Source organism: Chenopodium album, chromosome 1 (genome assembly GCF_948465745.1).
Source record: "Chenopodium album chromosome 1, dcCheAlbu1.1, whole genome shotgun sequence".
In the NCBI taxonomy this organism is placed as follows: Eukaryota; Viridiplantae; Streptophyta; class Magnoliopsida; order Caryophyllales; family Amaranthaceae; genus Chenopodium; species Chenopodium album.
The window spans coordinates 74,294,658-74,303,564 of NC_137834.1; the positions used below are offsets into that span (position 1 = coordinate 74,294,658).

The following is an 8,907-nucleotide window of genomic DNA, read 5'->3' on the forward strand; positions in this document are numbered from 1 at the left end:
ATTGGTGTCTTGACAATTCTTAGCACATTGATATCCAAAATGACCCTGTATACCACACAATTCAAAAAAAAAATTAGTTTGCAAAGGTTGAGAAGACATAACATTAACATATAAAAGAGAGGAGTCCTGAGTGGCCTGTAACGCATCAATCTTTGCAGTTAATTGAGCCATCTGAGAAGTCAAGATTGAATAGGCTTTAACTTTTATCTTCCCTTTCTTTGCTCGCGTTCTTGGAGAAGAGAAATAATTGGATGCAAGATTTGCAAGGAAATCATACCCTTTCTCGATTGTCTTGTCAAGGAAAACACCACCTGCGGAAGAATCAACAATACATTTAGTCTCGGGTTCTAGTCCGTTATAGAAAATACGAACAAGATTCCCCTTTTCAAAATTTTGATGCGGGCATCATCGTTGAAGATCTAAGAAATCTATCCCATGCTTCCCTAAGAGATTGCCCCGACTCTTGAGAAAATGTTGATATTTGATGTCAAATTTTTTCAGTTTTTTCAGGGGGAAAATATTCTTTGAGGAATGCTTGAGAAATATTGCTCCACTCCGTCTCCTCGACAGTGTTCAACCACTTTTGAGCTCTATTGCGAAGGGAAAATCCGAACAACATCACCTTCCGTTGATCTTGAGTGACTCCTTTGTGATGAACAGTGGAGCATAATTGTTGAAATCGCTGCAAGTGATTAATTGGCTCGTCAATAAGATGGCCGCAAAACTGATTTAGTTGGACCATACTGAGAAATGCGTGTTTAATTTCAAATTTCTCTGCAGTGATTGCTGGCATTTTAAGACCCGTTGGAATGCCATCTTGGGATGGTAATCCGTAAGAAATAAAAGACCTATTATCAGTCATCTCTTTACGTGTGTCAGACTGTGTTGTAGAGCTCTTCTGTGAGTGGGTCTTTTTCTGCTTCACTTTCCCTTGTTTTTTGACTTGCCTAAGGGTCTTGTCCAAGTCCGGATCCGTAGGGATAAAATCACCTGTTCGTTTTTACCTGGGCATAAACAAAAAGAAAAGAAAGCAATGAGAATGTCCCAATTGAAACTAGAAGTTCCAATGGGACAATAAAAACAGTTAAAAAAATCAAACTAAAACTAATAGAATCTAGCCTTCTCCCCGGCAATGGAGCCAAAAACTTGATGAATAAAAATTTATACCGCAAGTGCACGGTGTCTGTTGTTAGCAGAGATTTAGCAAATACGGGTCGAATCCCACAAGGAGACAGGTTCTATTAGTTTTTGCCAAATTATATGAACTATTTCTATAAACAAATAATGATTCGATGATTAATTAACTAAAGAATGACAATAATGAAAATAAGGTTGTTCTCAGACAAATTAAAGTCTAGGGCATACGTTCGGTCCAACATGCTTATGCCAATCCAAGAAATGCAAACAATCCATTAATAAACAAACTAGGTCGAATAATTAAAGCACTTGTTAATCCTACGGTCGGGAATTAACGCTTACGAATTAACATATGTAGTTCGGTCGCTAACATAATCAAATTTGCCAATTGTAATTATGCCTCTAAAAATATGATCTTTCAATTCTAATTTTTATTAAATAAATAATTAACTCATGATATTGGCCAATTACATGAATCAAACAATAAAGCACAAATCAATTGGAATTATTCAAACCCTAATTCATAAATTTATAAATAAATAAGCACAAATAATCATTGTATAAACATGGCTTCCCTCACTTAATCCTATAAAACGACTACTCACTCATAATTGAAATAAACAAAAAAAAAAAAGATAATTAAACTTGAATTCATAATTAATAAAATAAATAAAGAACGAAAAGAATAATTGAAATACCTCGATGATTGAATTAATGAAGAATGAAAAGCTAGGGTTCAACAATGGAGAGAAAGAAAACTAAGAAGCGTTTAATCTAGAAAAATAAAGCATAAGAGAGGAAAATAAAATCCCTCAAGTATTTATATTCAAATCTAATTCTAAGCTAATTAAAATAAAAATAAAAAAATAAATGCATAAGCTACAATATTATTGCATGGTAGATGATGATATGGCAACAAATAAAGTCGGTAGACCGATGACGTGAAAAGAAGTGAAGACTTAAGGTGGCCCGTGGCTTCAAAATGCTGCTCAACCACTCGACCAGACCCGTGGCCGCAGGGTGGTTCCCGCACCCTGGCAATGGCGGCAACAGCCTCGAGGGGGCGCGGGACAGAGGCGCAGCCAGCCCTGCGGTTGGCTGATTGCATTGGCTAGATCAAATGCTCCTAACTTTTGTTCTAGGAATCTTCTTGAGACGTGTGACCTATCATTGGAGATCTCTTCCAGTCTAGTTTCCAACGCAACTTGAATCGCATCAATCCAATTTGTAGAACTCAAAATATAATCAAAAGAGTGAGCAAAGGTCATTTTTGATACCTTGCAAACCATTGTTTTTCCCCGTTTCTAACTCAAATTCACTTCCGTAAGGTCCATAGTGACTCCCGTGGATGCTATTTTCATTTTCCATGCACAAAATCCTTAGATCCAACATCCACAAGCATAAATCTCTCGATCGATGAACTCGATCCATCGATTTACATTCAAATATCATTCGAATCATCTCTAAACACTTCGAAAGTTTCCAAATGACTGTGAAATAACCTGGAACATTAAGAATAACACAAACGGAGCGTAATAGAGCAACATATAATAACTTATGCAGACATGACTCTAAAAACGACTAAGAAGACTATGAAAAAGCTCTAACTATAGCAAAAACGTGCCTAAATAGAACTATATAAATATGATTTATCAGTGATGGACCAAATAACGTGGCTGCAAAGCCTTTGCACATGATGGCTTCTCTAATATCTCTAGGGATTGAGATAGTCATCATCTTCTGCTTGTAGAGGGATACGTGCTCATCAGGGTCTGTTGTTCCATCGTACATGGCCATATTGGGCGTGATGAACCTCTTTGGTACTTCCACCATGGTGATCTCTTCTGAGAAAGGATACTCTATGTATCCATCTACTACTTCTTCCTCCATGTGCTTTGGCACTCCAAGGATCTTGGCAATATTGGCCTCAAATGCTTTGAGGTACTCCTTAACCACCTTTTCTATCTTTCCTTCCTCAGTTTCTACCTGTTTGTTTTTCTTAAGAGTTCCTGCATCTATAAAATCTAAGTCCAAGGATTTCTCCCTGCTTTTAGAGGCTTTTTCCCCATTAGAGGTTTGGAAGGTTTCGGACATATCAGATGCGTGCCATTTATGGCACTCTTAGGCTAGGTTTTCTTCATATTTTTATGCTCGTTTTCAGTCATTTATATATGTCGTGTTTTTAGGGAATAATGTTTGATTAGCGTGTTTGCGTGTAAGTTTAGAGAAATGCGTGCTTTTAATGGTTTTGTTATTATTTCGATCATTTCTCAGCAATTTATCTCGCTTCTCCGTTTATTTGACTTTTTTTGTAGGTTTGTCGAGTTTCTCGGGATTTAATAATCAATGAGGGAACTGAAGTGCATTAAAGGAAGTTAATGGAGCCGAGTTCGAGAAGCCAATCATGCAAGTCAAGCAACCAAGGAGTAGCCCGGAGTAACCGCGCAACGCAGCAGCACACCCGAGCAGCTAGCAGCGCTACCACGCACCAAGCAACCGCGGGCGTGGGCCACGCGGCCACGGGCGCGGGTTGCTGTAGCCCAATTCACTAAATTTTGAGCAGGAACTCGTTGCGGGCTGGCCGCGGGCACCCCGCGGGCGCGGCCTCGGGCTGCTTTGTTCCAGCTGCTCTCCTCCGCGGGCGCGATCGATTTCTCCGCGGGTGCGGGTTTCTCGGTTTTACTTGCGATTTCATTTACTTTCTCCTTTTGTATATATATTGCACGACCTTCTTTATTCTTGAGACATGAAATACTTTAGATTTGAAGAGTTTCTCTCTCCTCTGAGGAGGATTAGCTTAAATTAAAAGTTCATCTCTCTAGATTAGGAGTAGTTTTAGAGAGAGAAAATGAAGGATTTCAATGGTGATTGAGAGGTTGAAGATACAAGTGTGACAATTGTGTTCAAGATCTTCTCCATTATGAATGAGCATTCTTTACTCTATCTCATCTTATTGCTTTGTTTAATTTCATGTTTGTTTGGTTTTATGTTGATGTTTGATGCTTGATTAGTATAATTGTTCTTGATATATTGGTTCTTCTTGATTTCTTTAGTTGATTGTTAGTAGATGATTATATTTGAGTAGTTGTTTGCTAGGAATTGGGTGAAACTTGTACGATTGATTAATTTTGATTAATTTGGGAATTGTGTTGATTGATCGTTGAGATTAAAGTGATTAGTGAAGGTTTGCATGTGTGTAATTGAATTAGGCTTTGAGAATTATGCTATATTGCATTGTAATTGCTAATGACACGAACAATTGATTTAGGAATTGCAATTATCGATTGGTTTTTATTGTGATTCTCTAAGTTTGTTTTTTATAGTGAACCCTTGCTTAACAATTAGGAGATAGCTCTTTGATTCCAATTAATTGCTCTTATCATTAGTCTTCACAAACTTTGATTCGCATGCTCTTCTCAAGTTATTACAATTGGCATGATTACTTGTTGATCCCCGTTCCTAGTGTTTTATTTCCTTGGTTACTTGTTTTGTTAGTTGATAGTATTACATCTTACCTTCAATTTCGACCTAGCTTAGGCGCATAATTGAAAGTGCTTGAATATTATTGTTCCTTATGGTTCGACCCTTGACTTGCCTCTATACTCGTCTTTAGGTTTGTTAAGTGTTTATAAATTTTGTTTGACCAAGGGAAGATTAGATAACGAGCTAGTTTTCCCCCTCGTCAAAATGGTGCCGTTGCCGAGAAACGGTGTCTATGTTTGAGTGTTTTTGATTGCTTGAATCTAGGTCTTTGTATATACTTTTCTTATATTTCATTTTTGTTTGCTTTAAATAAAAATGGCACGTCTATCTTTTCCTTAATTTGACAATGAGCCTTTTTGTGAATATTTCCATAGACATGAGAGATTTCTTGTCTATAATCGTTGTAGTTTTTGGCAGGCTTGTGAGATTTGTTATTTTTGTTTATTTGAACAAACTAGGAATAAAATTGAATGCATGAATAATGGTAGATTTAGAGCATTGTCAATTAATGATGCTAGAAATTTTTTTTGTTTGGTTAGCTAGGGATGTTTATAATAGGGGTATTCATGATCCTCATATTGATGTGCAATGTCTTGATTCTTCTTATATTAGCATGAATTCCCATGAATTGTCAAATGATCCCATGAGTGAACTTAGAACAAGTGCTTTCGATTCTATTTCCCCTTTTGTTCATGATGATGAAATACATGCTCAAGTGAATGCTAATGGTGTGTTTCAATTTTCTTCATTATTTGCCATGTGTTCTTGTGATGTAGTTCATTCCCTTAATAACGAATCTCATATGCTTAATTGTGCCCCCTCTCCCCTATTTAATGAAAATGCTCATGATTTTAATGTGCATGGTCCTACCCTTGATTGTGATTCTTCTTTTACTATTGATCAACCCTCTTTTCCTTTTCATTCTCCAAACTCTTGTGATGAGTCTCTAGTCCCCTATAGCCAAATTGATGAATCTTTGTGGGAATTAGAGATGAATCCTAATCTTAGGCCCTTAAAGAGACAAATGATGGAAATTTTAAGGAGCCAATTAGAGATGATTAGAGAGGGTGAGGATCTTTTTAATGAAGAATTGAAAAGAAAAGAAGAGTTGGAAAATGAATTGTCATCCTTGATGCTTGTATGTGAAAAATCCCTATCCAATGTGTGTGTTGAGGATGATGATGATGATTTTGAGTAACCAAGAGGGGTTGAGGATCCCTTTGGCGAGCATTTTAGTGATGGTGAAGGAGTTTAAAACCAATAGAGTGTTGAATGTTATTATCCTAATTCTCCTTCCCATCTTGATGAGTCTCTTGTCCATGATTGTGATTTTTCTATCCATGAGTATCTAGACTCGTTTGAGGTTATGTCCAATGCGTTCTTTAAGAGTCGAAAGAAAACCCATAACCTTTTAAATGAGTTCATTGAGGATGCTTCATGGGAAAGAGATGAGTTTGAAATGAATTCGCATCTATTCATGCATGGTTTTAATTGAGACCTTGGGCCTTAAAGTTGTTGAGGGAGTTGTTTTTCATAGTTGTGATGGAGGGGATTATGTAGTTCCTCTTGGAAGTTTGATGTTTGAGGGAGATGGAGATCATGAGTGTTCTTCTTTTGAGGACTCTTTGATTGATTTCCATGCTCTTATTGGTGATTTGAGGCATGGTGGTGATAAAGAGTTCTTTTGTGAGACCATAGCCCCTTTTCCCTTTTCTCATACCCCCTTTTCAAGAAGATTCAACCATATCCCTTACACTCCTATTTCCCTCCCTTCTTTTGTCAATGAGCTTATTGGGGACCCTCTTTTCTATGATGATTTGTATGTAGCTCATTTATCCCCAATTGAGGAAAAGAGTGATGTTGCCACTCAAAAATATTTTGAGGAGAGTTTGTCCTCTTTTTCTTCTTCTTCTTCTTTTTCTTTTTCTTCATATTTTATTGAATTTTCCTTTGATTCTTCTTCTTCCTTTTCTTGGTGTAAAGAGGGTGATCCCATCGTAAGGGGTACTCTCCTTAAATGCCCATGTCCGCTTAAAAGCCTAGGACTTTACACTTGTTAAGGTGTAGTAGGATTTGAATTCCTTACTATTTGGGGGACCTTGAATTAGAATTGATTCTATTATTCCGCTTTTTTGTAGGAAACAAGTAGGAGTCGCCAATGAGTTTTAGTAAAAACTCATAAACCTCGTTTATGCCTTCCTTCCATGTGGAGTTCATGGAATAATTAGCATGAATCATGAGTTTACCTATGCCCAAATTGGTCTATAAACCAAAAATGAGTTCGGGAGCGAGGGTACTAAAATAACGTTCCTTTTTTAGGGGAATCGTTATCCTAGCCCTTGTGCGGCCTCTACTAGCTCTTCCTTTTTTACAATTTCATCACCAAACAATATATGCAACGCAATACGTAAAACTATGTTTGTTGATTTTATTTACAAGCATTAATTCACATAGGAATTACATCGTAACGTTGTTATTCTTATTTAATCAAATTCGTGAAAAGAACAAAGAAAATAAACAAGATTCGCCTAGGCTTAAGTGATCAACCAACAATTATTTAATTCAATTCTAATCTTTATTTAATGCAAGATACTATGTGGAATTGATTAATTAATTATTTTAAGGGTGATCAAATAACAATAATTAAATAATTAAAGTCCTTTTAAATAAGAAAATAAAGGTGATTTAACTAAGTGCTCGGGTATTTACCACTTCTCTTTGCTAGATCTCCGTTTATAACACTTATGGACTCCTTGTTGGGGAACCTCCACCGTAGTAACAAAGTATCAAAAGGGTGAGTGTTTAGGACAAGAGGGGCTAGGTTGCACAAGTTCACAAGTATTTTGCCAGAGTTTTAGGTTAATTAACGTTTGTTTAAGCCTCGGTCCAAGCTCGTATTTATAGGGAATAATTAGGTTTAGGGTTTCGAGCATTCTGCAGTAGCAGGTGTCGCGCACAACAAAAAGAGTTGCGCGCGGCATCCCAGCGCAAGTTATTAGGTTGCGCTGCTAAGGGCAGCGCAACTAATTGTCTTGAGCGCGACATTATGGTAAGATTCGATTTTATATTTTTCGTATAATTCTCAATCTTCCGCAGCGCAACTCATGGGCTTGCGCTGGGCGTCGCACGCAACTGAATTAGTAAAGCAGCCTCAATCCACTTAGTGAAGTAATCGATGGCTACTAATACATACTCATGCCCCCCTGTTCCTGTTGGAGAGACTTTTCCAATTATGTCAATTCCCCAAGTCGAAAAAGGCAAAGGGGAAGTGGGATTGTATAGTTCGGATGGTGGAAGGTGTTATAAATTAGCAAACATTTGGCACTCTAAACATTTTTTAACATATTGTATGTAATCATGTTCCATAGTGGACCAATAGTACCCTTGTCGTGAGATTATTTTTGAAAGCATTTTACCATTCATGTAAGGTCCACATACACCTTTGTAAGTAATTTCCATAAGGCGTGTGGCTTCCGGTTAGCCTATACATAATAAACTTTGACTATTAGGTCCTTTTTGCATAATTCATCATTTACTAGACCATATTGGGCTGCAAGTGTTCGTAAGGCTCGTTGGTCTTTCGATGAAGTATTTTCGGGATATGTGCCATGAGTAATATATTCACTAGTAGAAAAAAAGCATTAGGCACCCCCCATATGGCACCGGTTCAGGCCAAACCGGAGCCAAAAATCGGCCCAAAATTGGGCGGGTTTTTAAACAAAGGCAAAAGGCACCGGTTTGCGTTGAACCGGTGCCAAAAATAAAATAGGCACCGGTTTGAACCGGTGCCAATTGAACCGGGTCTTTTTTCAAAACTAAAAAAACGCGGCCTTCCTACTTCCTTTCTTCTCCTTCCTCGCTCTCTTTCTCTTTCAATTCATTCCTTTCTAACCTGACTTCTTTCATTAGAGACGAATAGAAGAACAACGAACCTCCCCCTTTTCCCTCCACCACAGCCGCCACCTTCACCGGCCACCGGCCTCCAGCCACCAGCGTTATTTGAATTGAAACACCGCCCTTATTTCTCCCCTGCCCTTGTACGAATTGTCGAATTGAAACACCGGCCTTGTACGAATTGAAACACCACCAGCATTGTACGAATTGTCGAAAACCACCGGCCTTATTTCTCCCCTGTCGTTGTCTTTTCCCTCCCCTGCCCTTCTCTGTCTTTCACCGGCCTCCAGCCACCAGCATTGGTCGAATTGAAACAGCAGCGCACCGCCTCCACCTCAGCGTTGTTCCCTCCACCAGCGCGCACCGCCTCCACCTCCGCGCTGCCTCCACTAG

The 8,907-nt window shown here is 38.3% G+C and overlaps 1 non-coding gene across 1 annotated transcript; it reads left to right on the forward strand.

Annotated features, from left to right (window-relative positions):
• The first annotated feature begins 388 nt into the window (after nucleotides 1–388).
• LOC145566418 (small nucleolar RNA R71) lies at nucleotides 389–496 on the forward strand. The gene has a single exon (XR_014095417.1). It is a non-coding gene; the product is annotated as a small nucleolar RNA R71 (small nucleolar RNA).
• The last annotated feature ends 8,411 nt before the right edge of the window (nucleotides 497–8,907 follow it).